This window comes from Heterodontus francisci, chromosome 13, assembly GCF_036365525.1.
Source record: "Heterodontus francisci isolate sHetFra1 chromosome 13, sHetFra1.hap1, whole genome shotgun sequence".
Taxonomy (NCBI): domain Eukaryota; kingdom Metazoa; phylum Chordata; class Chondrichthyes; order Heterodontiformes; family Heterodontidae; genus Heterodontus; species Heterodontus francisci.
In genome coordinates, this window is record NC_090383.1 from 10,012,468 (window position 1) to 10,035,786 (window position 23,319).

Below are 23,319 nucleotides of genomic sequence, written 5' to 3' on the forward strand. Positions count from 1 at the left end.
GGCAGCAGGAAAAGGATCCAGTCGAGTCCTGTTGGCCCCCAGGCCCCAATCGTCATACCTTCCCACCACCGCCCTCCTCCACCCACCCCCCCCCCACCACACAAATACAAAAGCCTCTCCATTCCTCCTCCCTGCAACTGACCTAGTTTCCTGTGTTCGTTCCTATGGTGCCAGCCAGTGGCCTCCTTGAACCTCAAGTTTTGCTCCCGCCCACTGGTCAGCAGCTGAGCAGGGATATGCAGATAAGGTCCAAAGTTAAAACTTCATGCTACCGAGTTTAAGTTCAACGCTCACCACCCACCCAACAGACCGGATTTTAATCCAGAATGGGTAAGATTTTATTTTTCTAAATTACATTTTACCAGAGTAACACTATTGCACAAGGACCCTACTGTTTTCCTTCTACCCTTCAAAGTAAAATATACATAACTTGTGTCACTTTTTAAACATTGCAGCAGAATTCAGGCCAACACTAACATAGCCATAATAATTTTGAGGCATGTTCCACCACAACAATTTTTGAAATTGTTTAAAATTGTAAGAGCAGTTGCAGTGCATAAAAGATATCAAGTAAAATAATTTGCTTTCTTTTGTCTAATTTTGGCCCACATTGACAGTCAGACACTTTTAAAACAGTATGCAAGCACAACCAGCATACAGAACAAGCCAATGGGAATGCCTCTATGTATTCAAAATTACTAAACTCTTTAAAAACCGGAAAAAAAAACAAACAGGACAATATGCTCATGGTGAAATTAAATGTTTGAAATAAAGGAAAATACAGATTAACTGTTATTCACATAGCATAATCATTATTAATTTATACTGTTTAAAGTTTGTATAAAATGTTTGCAATTTTTCCAATGCTGGTAGATTTACCTCCATTTGTTCCACTGTCTCTATATAAGAATTGGATTTTTACTCTACACTGCATAATGAACTAAATCATAATGAAATGCTTATAAAGCAGGCTGCGCAGTGATGCAGTAGCTATTTTCCTTGACTGTCACAAGGGAGCAGCACACAACAACACTATCTGTACAATGAATAGAGTTTTTCCCTTCTATAAAATTAATGTCCTAATTTAAAACATGCCCCTCCACACATAGCTACCATCCTGGCCCATTGAAGGCAGCACTCAACTTATCATTGGCACTACTGGTGCCCACTAGATAGCTTTAGCTCACCGTGGTAGAGTAAGACCAGCTTGTTCAAGCAAAAGCAAAACACTGCCGATGTTGGAAGTCTGAAATTAAAACAGAAAATGTTGGAAATGTTCAGGTCAGGCAAGCAGCATTTGTGGACAGAGGAACAATGTTAACAATTTAGGCTGATAAAACCAAGTTGGTCTGGTGAAAGGTTATTTCCAGTGCCACTGATTTAGGTAAAAAGATACTGATTTCACTGCTACCAGCCTTGTAAACAGGTACAGCCCTTTCAATGACTTTTGCAGTTGTTCCTTACCAAAGTTGCCCAGAGACAGAAAAATGTTACATCTAATGGTACTCTTCCTCCTTCTGTGCTGTAGACTCAATGTAATTACTGCAACCATCCAGGAATAAAAAAAGAGTGTCAACAGTAATGGGGCAAGATAAGGGCAGTGCAGCAATTCAGCACACAACTCACTCGAGGGCACCTCCCTGCAGCCGAAACACCAGTGGCATGAATCCTAAAACTAAGTTCTGTCCTACCTCTCAGCCAGAGAATAGTGCAGGATGATCTGCTGGCAGGGAGGAATAATATTTATTTCAAAAACGGTGAGCTTGTAAAACGGACCAACTATATGTTTAAATTAACCAAAATTCTGGGGAAACGAATTTAATTAAAAAAAGTAAGTGATTTGAATATATAATTTAAATCTTTCTAGAATAAGTTTTAGTGAAGCACTGATACTGGCGAAGTCTACAAGACATATTTGACTGTGTCTCAAGTATTCAGAAACATTTAAAGAATTCTAAGCAGTTACATAGCTAATACAAAGCTCTGACTTCATGTACCTCTTCAAGCTATTTCTTTTAATTTCGTACATACAGATTGGCTCCTACAAACATTGGCAGACTTAATGACATCAGTAAACTGATAAAATATTTGTTTGACAGCCTACTTGTTCAGTTATTTAGTATATTATTTTATGTTATTTTAATAAAGAGCTTTGACTCATCAATAATAATCCATTTACAAATCACCAATGTCATGGACTCTATTATTAAACTGAAAATAAACATTCACTATGCAGATCCCCTGTATCTGTGCTCTAAGTTGATATTGTTGGAGGAAGACTGCTTGAACAGCATGGCCACTAAGATTTTGTTTTTTGCCAAGAAAATCATAAATTTGGCCCCAAAGCATGAAACCACACCCAGAACTGATGCTTGCATGGGAGCAGACACAAATGAGCAAAAATATCACAGCTCAAGAGTTACAATGTTCAGAACTCTTGCTTCTGTCCTAGTAGTAATTAAGCTAGCATTAATGAAAGAACGACATAAAGCAAACTGTTCCCCTCTGAACAGGAATCCAATGTCTAATGAGAGGAAGTCATTTACAAAAAGATCAGTGCAGTTCAGATGAAACACTATTAATTAAAGTGGCATTCAGTGCTTTTGGGCAAATGCAGAGACCTATGGAGCCCCAAATGCACTCTCTGAAATGGAACTAAAAGCTTCCTGATAGGGAATGATTATACTAAGGTGATGAGAGGAACTCCCAAACAAGTGCAATTAAAATTGAACTCAAATAAACTTTGTTGAGATTCCTAACTAGTTTAAGGAAAGAGCTAGTGTCACTTTGTCATAGAGAAATGTCCATTTGAAAGGAATTTGCCAATTTCTCCTCTGACTACCAACACCCCCCGCTACACCACTTAACCACCACCATGTAAAAGTAGTCCAATTTCTCTCCGTGATTAATATGAGTATTATAGAAGTAGGTTGCTTCAATTTGGGTAAAATACACACAAGGTTACCCAAGAGAAAATGGTTGCAACAAATTGATTGAATGTTCTGAGAATTATGCAGTTGTAATAAGAACTTTCTTGAAAACAATGCCCATTTTCCACATAAACCACCAGCACAATTTATCAACTTGCATATCTACTACCAACATCAGCTGCAGTTCAATATAATTTACCTCAGTTACAGCCTCTGTACAAATTACTTATAACCATAGATACATTTCATTTACAACACACAACTCAATGACTTCCCCGGAAAATCTTCTGCAAAGCCTTTCACAAATCACTTTGCAGTCGGATTTTTGCAGTACTGTTCATAAAGCCAACCAGCAATTACTCAGAAGCTCGAAACAGTAGCAGTAACATATAGCAACAGCTTATTAGTAATGTTATCATACATCATATAGAATACTAAACGTTAAATACGGAGTTAAGCAGTGTCAGCCATGGCTCAGTGTGTAGCACACTAGCCTGAGTCAGAAAGTTGTGGGTTTGAGCAACACGGCTGCGAAGATAGAGCCGGAGTAATGGGACTGATTGGATTGCTCTAAAAAGAGCCAGTATGGACCAGATGGGCCAGATGGCCTCCTTCTGTGCCATTATGACTTTATGTCTGAGTTCTCGCCAGTGTCCTGGCCAATAATTATCCCCCAATCAACATCATATAAAGATTATCTGGTCATTTTCACATTGCTGTATTTGGGAGCTTGCTGTGCACAAATTGCAGTGTTTCCTGCACTTCAACAGAAAGCACTTCACTGGCTGTAAAGCATTCCGGGATGACTTGAGGTCATGGAAAGTGCTGTAGAAGTTTAAGTCTCTTTTCTCCCAATTCAGCTTTAAGGTTCTGACTGCAGTCTGTCTTAAAACTGCTGAAAGCTTTTCAGTTGCAATAAATTTCATCAAAATCTCTTATGTTGCAGTCTTAGCACCCATCTCTCCTATTTATTATGCCTGTTTATAATCTACAGATTCCTCTGTTAACAGAATAGCAATAATCTGCTCAATTATACAGTTTCAAGCATCTCCACTCTGAAGGGAATAGCTGTACAGGAAGTGAATATACCAGTCTGCACCCCGAGATACAACTAAAGTAAAATACTGAATGCTTTCCAAATAGAATTACGGTATAATAATCAATCATAATTATTTGGTACAAGGATTTGTTTTGTACTGAGTTAACAGATTCCAAGTTTTGGAAATAACACACTTTTTCCTCACTTATTTCTCAGACATCAGTTACTCTTAGATCAGTTATGATTCAGTTCTATTTTTGTAAAATAATGTCTGCACCTTGTGTTAATGAAGGTCAAGTGGTGTTTGCACTGTTGGGCTTTACTTTTCCCCATCTTCAAAAATAAGTACCACCACCATCACTAGCGCACGGACGACCATATAATTATATACATGCACACATACACCATGGAGGTGAAACTGGTCATTAGCAATTGAAACTCGGCAGCCCATTTTACTTGCCACCCAATTTGCTTTTCCACAGAAGCTGCTGAAGACCAACTTCATGCCAATGACTGTACTGTTAGCTCTCCCAGTTTCCTGATGCATCTTGATTACCGGATCCACACAAGCAATGCTTATTTACTCGTCTATCATCAGATTGAATGAGAAACCAGAACTGCTGTTGCTGAGTAAATAGTCATATCATGGCAGATCATGATGTGCAATTCATTAATGCATCATAGCAGTTTATCCATTAGACTGAAATCAACTGGAGGGGAATCACCATAATACAGTTCACACTCGTGCCAACGTCAACAATGGCACTACTACGCCAGCCAAATCTATAGTTGAATTACAGTATTACGAAGTATTTACAGCACAGAAACAGGCCATTCAGCCTAACAGGACCATGCTGGCATTTATATTCCACACGAGCCTCCTCTCACCCCTCGCTATCCAAGCCCAACAACATATCCTTCTATTCCTTTCTCCAATGTGTTTATCTAGCTTCCCCTTAAATGTATGTATGCTATTTACCTCAACTACTCCTTGCAGTAGCATTTTCCATATTTTAACCACTCTCTGGATAAAGAAGTTTCTCCTGAACTCCCTATTGGATTTACTGGTGATTATCTTATATTCAAGGCCCCTAGTTCTGGTCTTCCCCACAAGTGGAAACATCTTCTCAACGTCTACCCTATCTAACCCTTTCAGTGTCTGGAGCAGCTTTATCAGGTAACTCAAGTCTTCTCTTTTCTAAAGAAAAGAGCCCCAGCCTGCTTAATCTTTCCTAGTAGGTATAACCCCTCAGTTCTGATATATCTTTGGTAAATCTTTTTTGCACTTTCTTCATGCCTCTATATTCTTTTTAATAATATGGAGACCAGAACTCTTCCACAGTATTCCAAGTGTAGTCTAACAAGGTTTCTACACATGTTTAACATAACTTCTATGTTAATTTTAGTGCCATACTTAAAATCAGAATAATCTTAATGCAGCACTGAAAGATAAGTAAATGAGAGTTAAGTGGCCTCTCAAGCTGCTTAATCACAACTTTAGATGAGCACCGTTACTGAACTTGTGATATTTCTACTTTTCAGTACAGCCATTTCTGTGTCAGTAAGTAATTAAGAACGAAAAAAGCCATTTGAAACATGGCTCATGGGTTATGAATTCAGGATATTACTTACTGAATCATCATGTTCTGTGTCCCTCGATCACTAGGATCAGTCTGACATTGTCTAAATTCAATCCAAATTGAACGAGAGAGAGGAGATTTTATCCCCTCAATCTGGACTGAATTTGAAACCAAGGTGAAAAGAGTCCAATTCACTGCATCACGTGGTTCCTCACTTAACATCAAATTTATCATTTATACAAGAGTTCTTTTCATAACATTTAGCTTATTCTTAGAATGAGCATCATTTTTTTTTGCTCCTTACATGATTTAGCACAATATGTTTTAATTCTGTAAATTGAATATATAGGCATTTTACTCTGCCTTTAACTCTAATTCATTTGTATTTCAGGATGGCATTCAATCTGAGACTGTGCAGAGCTGCAAATGCAAAGCCTGTTCACAAGAACATAATAGGAGCAGCAGTAGACCACATGGCCCCTCGAGCCTGCCCCACCATTCAATATCACATCTGATCTTCTGCCTCAACTGCATATTCCCACCCACTCCCCATATTCCTCGATTCCGAGAGATCCGAAATCTGTCCTTAAATATACTCAGCAATGGAGCATCTACAATTCCAAAGATTCACAACCCACTGAGCGAAGAAATTTCTCCTGATATCAGTCCTAAATGATCGGCCCCTGACCCTGAGGCTGTGCCCCCGTGTTCTAGATACCCCAGCCAGGGGAAGCAACCGAACAGTATCTACCCTGTCAATCCCCTTTAAAATCTTGCATGTTTCAATGAGATCACCTCTCATTCTTCTAAACTTCAGATAATATAGGCCCAATTTACTCAGCCTATCATAGGGCAACCCAGTCATCCCAGGAACCAACATAGCGAACCTTCACGGTACAGCCTCCAATGCAAGCATATCCTCCCTTAGATTATGGAGATCAAAACTGCAGGGTTTTCAGAAAATGGTGGCCGCACCCACCCCCGCCCCACGGGAACTGCGCTATCGCGATTCTGCAGTGGGCGGCCACTTCACATATTCACGGCAAATGCCCCCCTCCCCCAATCACATGGCAGGGGCGGCATTGACAACGGTGTTCACGGCGTCACTGATGCAGAAGCAGGTGATGGCAACATGTTTAAAAGGCTGCCAGCCCTGCAGACAGTTCAAAGTGCAGCGTTGACCCCTTCCCTATACACAAAAGTGCAGATTTCACCCCTTCCCGTCCCATCAGAGTGCAGAGTTCAGCCCTTCTCCGCCGAGGCAGTGCCAGCTTTCCCTGGACGGAAAAGTGAAGGCTCGAGTGCCGCTCGTCACACTGCGGATCGGGAAATAAAAGCAAGATTGTTGCAGTTTATATTTTAATTCATGCAAATGTGTTACTTAAATAAGTTGGGTCCCATCGCAGATTGGCGAAGGGGCCATCACGGAGAAGATCGGGCCAGACAATCCCAGCATCGAGTTCAAACAAAAACAAGAAATGCTGGAATCAGTCAGCAGGTCTGGCAGCATCTGTGGAAAGAGAAGCAGAGTTAACGTTTCGGGTCAGCGACCCTTCTTCGGAACTCAGCATCGAGTTCCGCAGCGGACACTGCCGCTCTAGTTTCCTGCCTCCCCCTCTCCCCCGGAACCCGACCTTGGGCTGGGAACATAATCCAGCCTAGTATTCCAGGTGTGGTCTCACCAAAGCCTGCACAATTGAAGCAAGACTCCCCTTATTATTGTACTCCAATCCCCTGCAGTAAAACTTCAACATGCCATTTGCCTTCCTAATTGCTGACTGCACCTGCATGCTAACTTTGTGTTCTTTGTACAAGTATACCCAAGACCCTCTCAACATCAACAATTTAGAAGCTTCACGCCTTTAAAAAATATTCTGCTTTGCTAATCTTATTATCCAAGTGAATAACTTCACACTTTGCCACATTATACTCCAACTGCCACCCTGGTTACCCACTCACTTTACCTGTTTATATCTCTTTGCTTCTGTGTCCTCCTCAAAGCTTACATTCCCACCTAACTTGGATACATTACTCTTGTCTCTACGGTTAATTCATTAATATAGATTGTGAATAGCTGAGGCTTCAGCACTGATCCTTGCGGCACTCCACTAGTCACAGCCTGCCAACTTGAAAATGCCCCATTCGTCCCTACTCTCTGCTTCCAGGCCGTTAAACAATACTCCATCCATGATAATGTAACTCATAGCTTCTTCTCAATGCGGTAATAAGCAGTCCACAAGCAGAAAATGTAGGACAATAAGTTATCTTTTCAGTGCAATTGTTCCTAAATTGTGTGGTGCATTTACAATATTTGAGACTCACAGATTTTCCTTCTGGATGCTTTATTTCAAACAAAACTATTAAAATACATTTTCTTCTTCTTTGGCCTCCTTGTCTCGAGAGACAATGGGTAAGCAGATATTGTATTCCTAGTTGGACTATGGATTATTGTTCAGCATTATCTTCATACAGTTTGCAATTCTACAATTACAAAATATCTACTCAAAAGTTCTGCTAAGGTCAGAGTAAAAGCTTTCAAACACCGGTCACTTTTTAAAACTGGTCTGTTCTTGGGATGTGGCTGACACAGTCAGGACCACAAGTCCTGACTATCTTTAGTTGGTGTGATTAGATGGTGGTGAGCTTTCTCCCTGAACCACTGCTGTTTTTGTAGTGACAGTGGACAGGGGATTCCAGAATTTTGACTTTCTTCAACAACCATAAAAACGACAGTTATCACTTGCAGGATATTCAAACGCTCACTAAGATCACTCAACCTGAATCTTCCTTTATGAAGATACAACTCTTTGCTAAGTTGTGGGTCAAAGCAAAAATACTTCAGTTTTTTTCTTACTGAAGTTGGGTCATAGTACAATCCTATTTGAATAATGATTTGCAAGCACATACTTGTATTTATTGAGCTAACCTATTCACAGTAGATTCATATCATCTGCACTGGTTGTACAGGTGCAGAACAGGTACAAAGGGATTGTAAAATTTGGGGTACAAGCCTTCAACACACTTTGCATCAGATTTCCTTTGCCCTCGATATCCCATTTGTCTGTATTTTGTGCGTTGAAGTGCTTAGAGACATACCATTTCATAATCTCAAGAGCCCAGAATGCATGCAGGAACATTTAAAGGAATATAAAACAACTTGCTGGATTTTGCACCAGGGCTGTCCGAAATTCACCATGGATTTAGTCTGTGAATGATGTGACTGGCTGCAGTAGGAAATGTGGCAGTTAAGGTGGCCACTCCTCGAACATTTTTGCCTCAGAGTCTTTCCAGAGGCTACTGGAAACATATGCAACTGTCAATCAGCATTGTTGAATTAAACAGGTGACTCATGTCTTGCTTGCAACTGCAAACAACTTCATGTCATTGAAAGGGGCAGTCACCTGGAAGAGCTTGAGGAAAAACAAATCAGAATCACAGCTGGAGTATGAGAAAGAGGAGCCAAAAAAAAGCAAAAGGAGGCAACACCACAAATGCATCTGGTAGCTGCAAAGAGCTATTTGTCACAAATAGATGGGGGGGGGGGCATGGGAGAGCGAGGGGAAGGAGAGCGAGGGGAAGGAGAGCGAGGGGAAGGAGAGCGAGGGGAAGGAGAGCGAGGGGAAGGAGAGCGAGGGGAAGGAGAGCGAGGGGAAGGAGAGCGAGGGGAAGGAGAGCGAGGGGAAGGAGAGCGAGGGGGAGAGAAAGAAAGAGCACACAAGAGTAAGTGAGAACAATAAAGAAAAAAAGAGGAAGTGGAAATGTTGCATTTATATAGCACTTTTCACTACCTCAGGACATTATGAAGGACTTCATAGCCAATTAATTACTATTGATGTATAGTCACTTGTATAATGTTAGAAATTTGACTATAGTGGGAGATAACCAGTTGGACATAATGGCCTGTTTGTGTTGTAGATTCAATGCAACTGTATGAGACTTTTGAATGGGTACAAAGGAAGTTTCATCTACAAATCAGTTTTTAAACTGGAAAAGGCTTTGGGTTTTTTTCACTGCACTGTGTCTTTAACAACATTTCTGAATTTTGCGTGCATATGAACTTGTGGAATTATTTTTCAAGGCCAATTATTTACACATTCTGTTCAGTTTGCAATTAAACTTAAACTAAGTATCAGTACTATCTGCTAAGTAACCGCAACGCAGACTTTAACTGAATCATTTACAAGATTTCAGCAGCGTAAAAGAAAAAGTTTTAAAAAGGGAACAGGCCGTTGTGCCATTATCAACTTTCAAATTATTTCAAGGACTCCCAAGACATCTCGGTGCAGAGTTGTACAGCAGACAGAAAGTGAAGGCAAAATTTATAATCGGGTCTGTTTGGAGGCTGTTTAAAAGTAGCATGTCATGATCAAACTCATGCAAAATGCCATGGAGGACAGAAGACGTCAGAACTGCACTCGGCACACCTGCCATCAACTATACTTGCTGGCCTTGGCACACCTACCTGTTCATGCAGGCTCGGGGATCAGGTGGGAAAATGTTGCAGTGATGCTACACTATGACCTTTTGAGTGGGAGCCCTGAAGTAACTCTTCCTGCACTGACCTTGTGCTGTACACAACAACTTTGCCAGGCAAGACACAAAGGGAGCAAAGTCTTCTTCATCCCTCCACATTGGGTTTCCTTTCACTTTGTTTTTGCACTTTCATCTTTCCAATGTTTCGTCACAGGAAGTGTTATCAACGAGTGAAGATACAGTGTGAACATTTCTAAAGGTTATGAAAGTTTGCATCCCCTCTGATATTTACCTTTAAATGGCAATATTATTTTACATTTCATGCACACTGATTTTTCCCATTCCTGCCTCTCTCACTGGGGTTGTGAATTACGATAAAAAAATAAGCTACCCCAGAAAAATTACGTGCAGTCAGCATACTACATCTTTGCTTAGATTCACAAAGCTCTTAGACATTCTAGACTGAATTTTGCCAGGACCCAGTAGTCGATCCTATTTTATTCCATTTAACTTGACATTATATTAAAAAGAGAGTAGAGCTTGGAGAACTTCAATTTTTCTTTTCCAGAACGAGGTGTTTTTTTTTCATACAAAGCCATGTATTTATGGATTTTAAAAAGACTTACCAATTTAAGTGTTTTCACACATTACTATTTCTAACTGGCAACTGCAGCTTGAAATGATCTTGGTGCAACTACACTGCAGTAAATGTCTCCAAAATCTCAACAGTTTAAGTGTGTATAGATCGGAGACAGAGAGAGAAAGCTAGGTCACACAGCAATCTGGTCCCCATCACTGCAGAATCAGGTCACACTGCATTCTGCTCCCTATCACTGTGGAAGTAAGTCATTCTGTAGTCTGGCCCCTTTGATTGCTGAAGCACATTGAGGGAGGGAGTCTGAGACTAAAGCCAGAATATTAGCATTATTCATCTTTAGACCATCACTCATTTATCCCCAGGCACATAACAGAAGAGACAAGAAATGACTGAACTATCTGACACTCAGAGTGTCTATTTTGTTTCAGCGACTGAGTGAGCTTGTTTCAAACACCTTTGAAATTGGGATACTCGGGTACTGTGGTTTGTTTGGTTTTTTTTTAATGGTCACCTCAAATCTAGATTGATGAACATTTTCCCTTTTATGACATTTTTCCAACATTTAAAAATGCATGCTCTGCATTGTTCAGTTAACCAAAATGTCTGGTTGTGAAAATAAGGCAGGAAATGGAGTCCACAGAGAAGTATGTGAGCCCTGTGTGATGGTGAGTTAAGGCCAAACGCCTTTGCATGACAAGACAGTTGCTCTGTTCGGCACTCCAGACAGCCTCTTCAGAGGGCATCAACGTACATGCCTGGCAGGAGATTGTTGCCAGGGTCAACTCTGCATACTACTTGCAGGATCTGGGAACAGGTGGCACACTTCAAGAAATCCAGCAAAGGAAAACTATTGAACAGTAGCATGTACCAGGTAGTTGACTTAATCCTGTCAAACTTCTCCAGTCACTCCTTGCCTATGTCAAGACCTCACACAACGTTGTATTTTTTTTTTTTATTTAGAGATACAGCACTGAAACAAGCCCTTCGGCCCACCGAGTATGTGCAGAACAAGAACCACCCATTTATACTAACCCTACAGTAATCCCATATTCCCTACCACCTACCTACACTAGGGGCAATTTACAATGGCCAATTTACCTATCACCTGCAAGTCTTTGGGGGGCGGGTGGGAGGAAACCAGAGCACCCGACGAAAACCCACACGGTCACAGGGAGAACTTGTAAACTCTGCACAGGCAGTACCCAGAATTGAACCCGGGTCCCTGGAGCTGTGAGGCTGCGGTGCTAACCGCATTTTATCTGAATCATTGTAAAACAACCTGGCTGCTCAATGCATGGTCACTCAGTGACGCCCACAATGCTCCGCAGGTCATGTACATGTCTTTTCACCGTATATGCGACACGTCAGCTCCAGACATCTCAAAACTACTCGTCAGCTTGCCTAACAAGACTGCACATGAAGGGAACAGATCAGGAGACGAGCTCAGAATCTTGAACATTAATGTCCTTGCAGGAGGAGATCCTGGACAACCCTGCAAATAAAAGCGTGGAGGAACGTTGGGTAAATATAAAGCCACAGTCACACCCTGCTCTCCAGTCTTGTACATCCTGTTCTTAAGTCTCATCCCATTTATCTCTCATCCCCCTCTTGGCATGCACACAATTACACAAAGGTCACATGCATTATCTTGCAAAGTAAGCTCTGTTTCAGTGTACATCGAGAAACTACCATTCCAATGTTTGTTTGTTTTCTGTCATTGCAGTTCTGGGAGAGCAAGCTGCCAGCAGTGCCATTGCCCAGAACAAGATTGCACCACATAGCATCCTGCATTATAATCCTTCAAAAGTGCTTCATAGGATGTCATAAAGCACTTTACAGCCAAAGGTCTGCAAAGGCACTACATAAATACAAGTCTTTTTTTTAACCATTGCTCTCCAAAGTTTACAGCCACTCGCACAATAATGCATGTCGCAAGGATTAACAAGTGATTGGGAAACATCAGGTCAGGCAGACAGCAGAGGTAAAAAGCAGCATGTGGTAGTGGTTCTTTGTATTTTGGGAAATGCAGCAGTGCAGTAAAATTGGGCAGCTGTGTTGCTGATCAGCTGAAAGGGAGATGATCATGCTGGCTACATTGAACAACGCATTAGCCACCTGTTTCACACATGTGGGTCGCACATTAACATAAACTGCAACTAGTTTGGAACAAGCTGGAGGCATAAAATTTGATTCTGGCAGTAAACCTGCCTGCCAGTGACAATGTCAGCTCTATGCTGCAGCTTCACTACGGGTATATTTGTAACAAATGGCAAATATCCTTGATCACTGCGAGGTAGGTGTGCTGAAGCCTTCAAATATAGTTGGTGCCTTAACAGCAGGTGCAAGCAATGCGGCTCTGATTCCGGCTGACCTGACTTCTTCACCTTTCCCTGCTCCGATCAAGAAATACGGACTTTGGGTTACTTTAAATCAACCCCATTATTAAAGTTAACTTGATTTGCTAACCGTTGTGGTACGTGTAAGTCGCATTTTATTTTCGCCCTAAGCTCTTATGAACATTGGTAAATAAAGACCTCTTTTTTTCATCTGCTCTTGTTTTCGTGATCTTGTAAATGCTTCACTTGCAGTCAACATACCAGTGGCTTGACCAACAATGAGCAACATTTTTTTGACAAGTCCTGAAAAATGCTTACCATCAGTAAATGAAAATTATCCCACATTTTTAAAACTTGCTAAATATAAATACTAAAATATAGCAAAAAAATATATATAGTACTAAAAGAATGAACTGTCAGAATGAAGTGGGGAAAAATCCATACAAATTCTATCTTCTTTAAAAGCTCTCCTGCTCAGAGCTTATCATGCAAATAGCTTAACCCCAGCAAAGAATCCAGAAATTGCACCAGGATAATCTTCATATATTTTAATATATAATTTGGCATTTTACATAGAATGTACAGCACAGAGAATCAGGCCATTCGGCCCAACTGCCAGTGTTTATGCTCCACACGAGCCTATCAGTATATCCTATTGCTCTCGCCCTCATGTGCTTATCTAGCTCCCTGTTAAATGCATCTTTACTATCTGCCTCAACTACTCCCAGTGGTAGTGGGACCCACATTTTCACCACTCTCTGGGTAAAGAGGTTTCTCTGGAACTCCCTATTGGATTTAATGGTGATTATCTTATATTTATGGCCTAGTTTTGTCCTCCCCCATAATTAGAAACAGTTCCTTTATGCTTACCCTTTTCTAATTTTAACATCCATTAGATCTTCTCATGCTTCCTATCCCCCCCCCCCCAGAAATAAGATCCAGTCTGTACAGCCTTTCTTGATGAGTATATCCTCTCCATTCTGGTATCATCCTTGTGAATCTTTTTGCACCTTCCCCAGTGCCTCTGCATCCTTTTTTAATACATGGAAATCAAAACTGTGCACTGTACTCTAAGTGTGGTCTGACCAAGGTTCGATACATATCTAATACTTCACTGCTTTTCAATTCCATCCCTCTAGAAATGAACCTCTGTTTGGTTTGCTATTTTTAATGGCCTTATTATCAATGTCAGTACTTTCAAATGAGACTCTCACACAAAATATGCAGTAACCCTACGCACTGGAAACATTCTCTGCTTGGAGAGAGATTGCAGAGCTTAAGTATTTGGCAAGAAATTAGGCATAAAGCCTTGTGGCCCATTTTCCTGATTTCCATATGTCTGATCAGCATCCAGTCAGCACATCAGAAAATCACATATCTGGTAGTGCAGCTTACACTGATGCAGTAGATTGCAGCACCAGACAATGATAGAACACAAATACAACTCCCGCACAACAAACTCATTGTCTTGGTTGCGACATCAGCACATGGTGCTGAGTGGATCCTGGGCCTCACCTTCAGGAAGAATAGAAATTATTCAGTGAGAATCCCAACCATGGTATGAATGGGGTGTTGAGGGGAGGACAGAAACAAAAGCCATGGACCAAAAAAAACAGACCTATTGGGAACAAATATAGAATTTATACAAATACACATATGAACATTATTACTTATTGAGTTATTTGCTTTAGGAGACAATTTAAAGTATCAACTCTTCTTAAGCATGCATCTAATTTGCATAGAGGCAATTCAACTGTTTAAGGCACAATGATTACAGTTGCTTCTAATTCAAAAGGCATTATTTTAAAAAGTCATAACTTACCACTTTATTTAAAAGACAAACTGACAGTACAATCTGGAACCAAATACCTATACAATAAACAGAACCTCTTATTTGAGGGTAGTCCCAAGTGTTGTTCCACTGAGAAAAATCACATCTCCCTTGGACCATCACTGCTAAAGAGCAAAAGGATATTTCATGAAACCAGAATTGCTGGATCGAACTAACATAACATGTCCTTTATACAACAAATTTAGGAGGCTGTAGAATTGAAATCATGCAGATGCTCCAAGGTAGAACACATTCATAAACATAGCCCAATGCAAAATGGCAGACAGCTTACCAGTTCCGCATCTAATTATTTTTCTATTTTCATTGCAAAGAAATTGCTTCTTCCCTAAAAAGGAAAGAAGAAATGTTTATTTTAATGAAAATAAAATTACCTTATGACTCAAATAAATCTGTAATAAACCTGATTAAAAAAACACATACACCAGCGTTAACAAAACAAACCTTGCTACTGTTATACAGAAGTCAAGGCTTTCTTATTCACTGTAAAAAGGATCATAATACAGACATTGAGTTCCAACAAAGGTTCTCTTCCAACAAAAATAAAATGTATATTACCTCTGCATTAACATGTTTATTAAGCAATTATTCTGCAATATTCTCAATAAACTAGCTTCACTTAGTTAAGCTGTAATAAAAATGTATCTTTTCCAAACTAATTGTTAATTTCGATATCAGGGTTCTTGCAATTTTCAATAAGAAGGTGGTTACGGACTGATCATAAAAAAGATGCTGAAGTTGAAGCGAAGTGAAACTGGGCCACCTAAAGCCAGGCACTCATTTAGATAATGTAACAGTGCTTTTCATCAATCGGAAAGTAGATATCAAGACAAACCACTGGAACCTTTTGGCTAAAAACCTATAGACAGAATGTGCAAAAATCACTTCAGTTTTTGAATGCTATTTTATACAATCGTCCAAAAATGTCAAAATATATTGTGACAGCATTATTAGCAGCAATATCAATCAGGTCGATTTTACATGCAGTGATAACAAACTTTAAAATAACATTTTCAAATGTCATTAAAAAGCTGAGAAACAGTTTCAGCCAGAAATACCTTCTGCATTCGAAATTACAAAGTACAAAAATGACGCAAGTTATTTTTATGCATGTCAGTTATTAACTGAATGAAAGGAAATCAGCAAGTGGACTGCTTAAAACAAAGACTGATGAATACTGTGGTTTGTAAATAAGCAGGCTTCCTTTGATGCTTTCACTGTTTTATGGACACAGTTTCCTTAAGGGCTGATTTGTTTAATTTGATTATGAATACTTTGTTTCAAATAATGTAATTGACAATGAACCAATGAAGAGTTACCAGCAATGTCACGACAAGTTTGAAACATAGTAACTGGCCTACCTATTTTACACAAATAGATTTGGAGAACAAGCTGAATCAGGGTCCAGGCAATAATAACAGTACAAATAATATCATTCCTTGCTGTGTAAATTTGGTTCAGCATTTACACTCGCACTCATCCTTCAAAACAATTTACAGCAATTACTACGAACAGTCACATTTCACAAGTCAGGTGATTCAAAATTTTGACAGGATCATCAAATGTGTGCAACTGTTTTAATTCTAAACTTTTCCAGTTAAGATTCACCAGTTATGTATACTGAAACCACATTGAACATTTATATAAAGGGGGGTGGGGGTGCGAGAGGCTGGGTGGGGGGGGGGGGGTCACAAGGAGGGGCGGGAATAACAGTGGGTGTGAAACAGAGATGGGGAGGATGCAGTGTGTTAAATTTATAATTAACTCAATTCTTTACAATTAGCTGTAACAATAAATGCAGCAGAAATGTTAATATCAGATGTCATATCTCAAGCACGATCCAAATATTTCAGTCAGAGGACTTGAAGGTGTTCATGCTGTCCTAAGGCATTACTTACTGAGGGAAAACAAAACCTGTTCTCAAAAGTTGCTTTATTTTTTTGTGTCCAACGTTTATTTGAATTGAACTCACGTATTTTCAAAATAATCTGAACTAAAAGTGTGTAATTACCACATTCAGTCAGTGTACAGATCTACTACACAGTAAGTAAACTGATTCACTGGAATCTTTTCGACTATGAAACAGACTTTTCATTATACCCAAACCCACTATCAGCAGTTTCGACTTCCTTGTATTTTTTTTAAATGAGTCTTTAATTGGGTAACAGAGAAGTAGTATAGTTATTAATATTTTAAGTTGGTCTGGAATGGTGGCTTAAATGGAAACTTCAGAATATTTCTTGAAATGCAGAACTGCCAAATGCTTTGACTTGCTCTCAAAAGTTAAGATGCCTCATGTCCAGGAAACAATGAAAAGCAACTCTGCCATCACGAAGTTGTTCCAGTGACAAGTGGAGAGGCTTTTCTGCACTGGATCAGTTTTTGAGTCACAAACTCAATCTTGCTAATATTCTGAAGTTAACCACCCGAAAATGAACGGGTGCTTTGGCAAAATGACATTTCAATAGCTTGCGACATTTTCAATTATAAAAGGTTCTTCCATTTAATAAAATGGCAATTCAAACTTGTTTTCAAAGGTTAAATGCTTCAAGGTCCCTTTAAGCTGTGCCATGAAGATATTCAATAATTGTTCCTTATATTTTCTGTTAAGGATATGTAACAATGACATCTCATTTTATAAAAAGCTAACTCATATTGCGACATGAAAAACTGCTTCTACAAGATGGTATAGTTAGAGAAATAAAGAATATCACAAACCGATTGCACCACTCGACCTGCAATATCCCCATTATTCCAAATGAAAAAAGGGAACCATTGCACTCATCAAGCTAATGGAATTGCCACATAACTTATACAAAATGCACAGAAATGCTTATACTTAATATGGACAGCACACTATTCTAAATCCAGTAATTAAAACAGCAGTTTTCTCAGAACGTTTGAACTTAAATTTATTTTTGTAATGTCAAAAGCAGCGAAACGCATCCTTTCAAAAACTATACAAGATACTTTACTTCTGCAAGTAACATGTCAAAGCATTATTTAAAAAGTGAGCTTACCACAATTTTACTCGTCATTTTGCAAAGGTAAAATTCTCAATCAAAAATACATTGAAAAGAGCGCTAACTTTGGCTAGAGATTAAAATATTGGCGACTGCATAAATTTTAAGCAACTGTGGTGTGAAACCACTGCTCGGGAGGCTGGAATGAAAGCAAGCAAAATCAATCAGTATCCTTTTGTCAATGCAAAATGCTGCTTGCACCGTAAACTTAACAAGGTTTTCCCAAGACTAATGCGCAAACCTTTTTATTTTAATCCATCATGCCATACAACCTATACCGAAACCAACCATTTTGCAGCAAGTTCGTTCTATTATCTCCCAAAGAGGTCTTCTTAAAGCAGCTTCTGGCACTTTCGGTGGGGTTTTTTTTTTAAACGTGTTAATTATTGCACATATTTCCATGCAACAGCAACAAAATAAATTGAGCAGACAACTGGATTTTGGTTTTTTTTTTTTGCTTTGTCATAAAGTAAAATCAATATGATGTGCATAATGCACTTTTAACTGCCCTCGAGAGCAACAAGACAAACATTGCACTCAGATACAGTTTGGAAGAAAGGAAGAATTGATTCGGTGGTTGCTGCTGCCGGCTCCTACCCTGATCAGTAAAGTTGGGGTTGGTTGGTTGGGGGGGGGGGTGGAAAAGGTGGAAGGAGCTGTCTTCCTACCTGTCAACACAGCGCTGTCGTGCTGTTTGCATTCAGCTCAGGAGAATTCACTAAGAAACAAGCGAGCGCTGCACACACCCACCGCGTTTCATCAAAGCAGCTTGAAATGACACCGCGTCAGGAAGGCGATAGGAAGTAATGCATACACATCTGGGGGGGGGGGGGGGGGGGGTAGAGAGAGAGAAAAAAGTAATTTCTTACATCAAACAGGCAGGAAGAGATGTGGGCGGACTCCAGCGCTGTGTGCTGGTTGCTGTGGCGATGAGGGGTTGTCCACTTCCACGGTCCTCAGTCTCCCCTCATTTTTCTTTTCTTACTCGAGGCTGGATTTCCCCCCCGCAAACAAAAAATAAAACACCCTCACAAAAACAGATGGGGAAATGGGAAGGAAAAGATGCACTCTCTCCCCTGCAAAAAATAAATCTCAAGACTTGCAAGGCAGAGAGAGAAGCGCCCTCTGTCCTGCCTGTCGATCCGGAGCACGCGCTTCTGCTTCAATCTGCTCCGCCACGTTCCATTCCCGGGCTAAGATTCCAAAACCCCGGGCTCAGGTTCTACAGCCGCCCCCGTGCAAGCTTCCCTTCACTACAAGCCTGCACGCCACTGCAGAAGAACTGGGGCTTGGGGGAAAGCATGCATTCAGGTGGAACAGAACACTTCTGTGCAGGCTGCGCGGACACGGCCAAGGTTAATGAAATTCTCACTGTAAATCCTCCAGCCGGTGGGAACTCTGCAGTCAGCAATGGGAAGTAAAGGGAAACCAATTGGACCGTCCCCTCAAATGGCATGTGACCACTCTTAACTGGGAAATACATACGTCATTGCCTTACACACAAAAAGGAACTCACTCCCGTATTATGAATTCAGGACCGTCATGTGCAATCCTGCTTCCTTTCTCCGCGTTGCAATTAAGCGTTGCACCATTTCACCAAACCCAATAGCTAACGTTCTGTTGCTCCTGGTTTAAAATTGCCAAATCTGTTCTGGCCTCATGTTGAAAGAAAATGCCAATTTTATTTTTGCAAACTTGTTACCCAGTATTGGAGGGATAAGGGGAGGATTTCTTTTCTCCATTTTGGAAAATAATAGCAAAGCTTTGGAATTTTTTGCTGGACTGTTATGCAAAAGTGATGTGTGGGGAAATATTCCTCCGGGCGATGTTATAGTGCGCATTAAATCAGCAACGTTGTTTTCAGCGCCTTGCTGTTTACCAAATGTGCCCGACATCAATGTTAATAAAAACTTCATTGCATTCTGCGTTTGCAAACAGTGCCCTTTTAGTTTTTAATGTTTGAACAGAATTAGAAATCTGGCAAAAGCTGCTTCCGAAAAAATGAATAGGTAGCAACTCAGAAAACAACCAGCAACTTAAAAACAACCATGAATGTAAGTCTATTACATTGTAGTTACTGAATAACTTAAATTCCGTTTTCATTAACTGGGATTCCAGAGTTGTTTCTGGGATCTGGGGGATGCCATTCTGCAATTCATTTTTTTTCTCCGAAAACTTATGGCGTGTAAACAAGTAGTTACACTGCAAGTACATTGGGATCTGATGGGCCGAATGGCTTCTTTCTGTGCCGTAATGACTGGATGACTGAATCTCTCATTGTTAAAGGTCCAGGTGTATTCAGTATTCATCACGTGTCTTACAGGGAAAGACTAAACAAAAAATGTGTTGTTTTACGTTGATGGATTTAGAAAGAGAATGTAAATACTAAAGATGCAAAATTGGTTCTGCAGGAGTGAAGGGGGGGGGGGGGGGGACTTGCACTTTGTAAGCTCATTCTTCATTGTGTCCCAGGCTTTTAGTACGATGGAGGCAACAACGCAGCTCCAGATAAATAGTACAGCTGCTAAGGATTTCACAGAATGCCTAAAAAGTAATGTCAGTTCTGAACCTGTCCAATGGCACAACTGCTTGTTGCTTCAACGTGCTTTAGTCATGATGGGACACAGGATAATGGCCACACTTCCTTACAATTCCCAATCTTAGATGGAGTATTATGACGGCATTATAGAGAACCAATAGTCTGTCTCATTTGGAAAAAATTCAAATCTGAGTGAGCTATCCTGGATCTATCTTCGTGCACCACATGGGCATCAATATCTTTGAGATATCCTGGTTCATTCTTGTCACAATGTGTTGGATACTAAATAATGTACAAAACTGGATGAATTTGTCTCTAAGTGTTGAGAGGTGTACGAATTGTATTCACCTCAGCTGAGCTTAGTCCTGTCCTCACCCAATGTCCACACATGCATATTTTCCGATTGGAGACATTGAATTGAACCAACAAAGGTGCCATTAGTTTACCCCAGTGTCACTAACTGGAAAAACAGTCCCCTACAAGTGACCCTTCATCTGAGAAGCCAGCACTAATATACGGCACTGAATATGAACTATAATGAAGTACTAAAGAAACTTAAATAGAAATTAAATCATAATTTCTTATGTCCTTGTAATGTTATTCTCACTGTCAATAAAACAGGGTATGCCCTGTATTGCCCACTGGTCGCAAGAGGCCTCGAGCACACCGACGACACCATATATTCCCCCTCCAGGGCCACCGAGTATGAACAAGATCGTGGAAGCAAGGCAGGCAGCCAGAGGGACCCTCCCTGTGGGTTGCAATCATTCTGGATCTACAAATAGCTACTTTTGCCACTCCCAGGAGTAGTCCCATGAGATAATTCTCTAACTTGCCAACCCAACAACCTCCACTCCTTGCCAGATGGCCGAAGATCAAAAACATGAGGCTGAAGTTTAGTTAGGAGTTCAGGTACAGCCCCTTTTGACGTTAGAATGGGGGGGGGGGGGGGGGAGGGGGGGGATGCATCCCTTACATTCCACCTATATATGATATATGGCTTCCTCGAGGTCACATAAGTTACACACAATCTGGATGTCTGTGAAGTGTCTCAGCACCACATTTGACATCACTGCTCCATGCAACTCTCTCCACCTCAGTTCCAGGGAAGGACCACTGCAAAGAGAGAGACATTGATTAACAATCAGATGTGAAAGCTCTGGTTGATTTTTCTTCCCTTCCGGGTCCAAACAACTGTATTACTTTTATTGATACCTTGGCTGAAATCATCTGATTCAATACAAAAGCTTAGATCCACACTAGCCAATTAACCCACCGGAGTATTCACGGGGCATGGTTTTATGTTTGTTATTTTGATTTCTATTCCCTCCTCACTGCCAGCAGTTGGTCTTATGATGATGCTCATTACACTCCATGCCATTCATATTGTCTGTTAAAGGCTGTTATGTGAGGCAAGGGAGGTGATAGCAGGGGCTTTGACACAAATTTTCAAATCCTCTCTGGCCACAGGAGAGGTAACAGAGGACTGGAGGACAGCGAATGTAGTGCTATTATTCAAGAAGGGTAGCAGGGTTAAACCAGGTAATTACAGGCCGGTGAGTCTAAGATCAGTGGTTGGGAAAATATTGGAAAAAATTCTGAGGGACAGGATTAATTTCCACTTGGAGAGGCAGGGATTAATCAAGATTAGTCAGCATGGCTTTGTTAGGGGGAGATCGTGTCTAACTAACTTGATTGAATTTTTTGAGGAGGTGACTAGATGTGTCAATGAGAGTGAAGCAGTAGATGTAGTATACATGGATTTCAGTAAGGCTTTTGATAAGGTCCCGCATGGGAGATTGGTTAAGAAAGTAAGAGCCCATAGGATCCAGGGCAATTTGGCAAATTGGATCCAAAATTGGCTTAGTGGCAGGAGGCAGAGGGTAATAGTCGAGGGCTGTTTTTGCGATTGGAGGCCTGAGACCAGTGGTGTTCCGCAGGGATCGGTGCTGGGTCCCTTGCTGTTTGTAGTGTACATTAATGATTTAGACGTGAATATAGGAGGTATGATCAGTAAGTTCACAGATGACACGAAAATTGGTGGTACTGTAAATAGTGAGGAGGAAATCTTTAAATTACAGGGAGATATAGATGGGCTGGTAAGATGGGTGGAGCAGTGGCAAATGGAATTTGATCCTGAAAAGTGTGAGGTAATGCATTTTGGGAGGACTAACAAGGCAAGGGGATATACAATGGATGGTAGGACCCTAGGAAGTACAGAAGGTCAGAAGGACCTTGGTGTACTTGTCCATAGATCACTGAAGGCAGCAGCACAGGTAGATAAGGTGGTTAGGAAGGCATATTGGATACTTGCCTTTATTAGCCGAGGCATAGAATATAAGAGCAGGGAAGTTATGATGGAGCTATATAAAACACTAGTTAGGCCACAGCTGGAGTACTGTGTACAGTTCTGGTCGCCACACCTATAGTAAGGATGTGATTGCACTGGAGAGGGTGCAGAGGAGATTCACCAGGATGTTGCCTGGGCTGGAGCATTTCAGCTATGAAGAGAGACTGAAAAGGCTAGGGTTGTTTTCATTGGAGCAGTGAAGGCTGAGGGGGGACATGATTGTGTACAAGATTATGAGGGGCATTGATAGGTTAGATAGGAAGAAACCTTTTCCCTTAGCAGAGGGGTCAAGAACCAGGGGGCATAGATTTAAGGTAAGGGGCAGGAGGTTTCGGGGGAATTTGAGGAAAAAAGATTTCACCCAGAGGGTGGTTGGAATCTGGAACACACTGCCTGAAGAGGTGATGGAGGCAGGAACCCTCACAACATTTAAGAAGTATTTAGATGAGCACTTGAAATGCCATAGCATACAAGACTATGGGCCAAGTGCAGGAATATGTGATTAGAATAGTTGGGTGCTGGATGGCCTGCACAGACATGATGGGCCGAAGGGCCTGTTTCTGTGCTGTATAACTCTATGACTCTATATGCAATGATGTCCA

General features: G+C 40.7%; 1 protein-coding gene across 6 annotated transcripts in view; it reads right to left on the bottom strand.

Annotated features, from left to right (window-relative positions):
* plcb4a (phospholipase C, beta 4a) overlaps positions 1-19,258 on the bottom strand; it is a 466,151-nt gene extending 446,893 nt beyond the window's left edge. For 2 of the 6 annotated variants that reach the window (XM_068044348.1, XM_068044344.1), the window contains exons 1-2: positions 18,698-19,258; positions 15,080-15,133 (exon numbers count right to left, since the gene is read on the bottom strand). The gene's annotated coding sequence lies outside the window, so the exon portion shown is untranslated. Of the gene's footprint in view, positions 1-1,187; positions 1,247-15,079; positions 15,134-18,116; positions 18,142-18,496; positions 18,592-18,697 lie in introns of those variants that run through there. The other 4 variants (XM_068044346.1, XM_068044350.1, XM_068044345.1 and 1 more) reach the window with 4 other exon arrangements.
* Between the last annotated feature and the right edge of the window lie 4,061 nt (positions 19,259-23,319).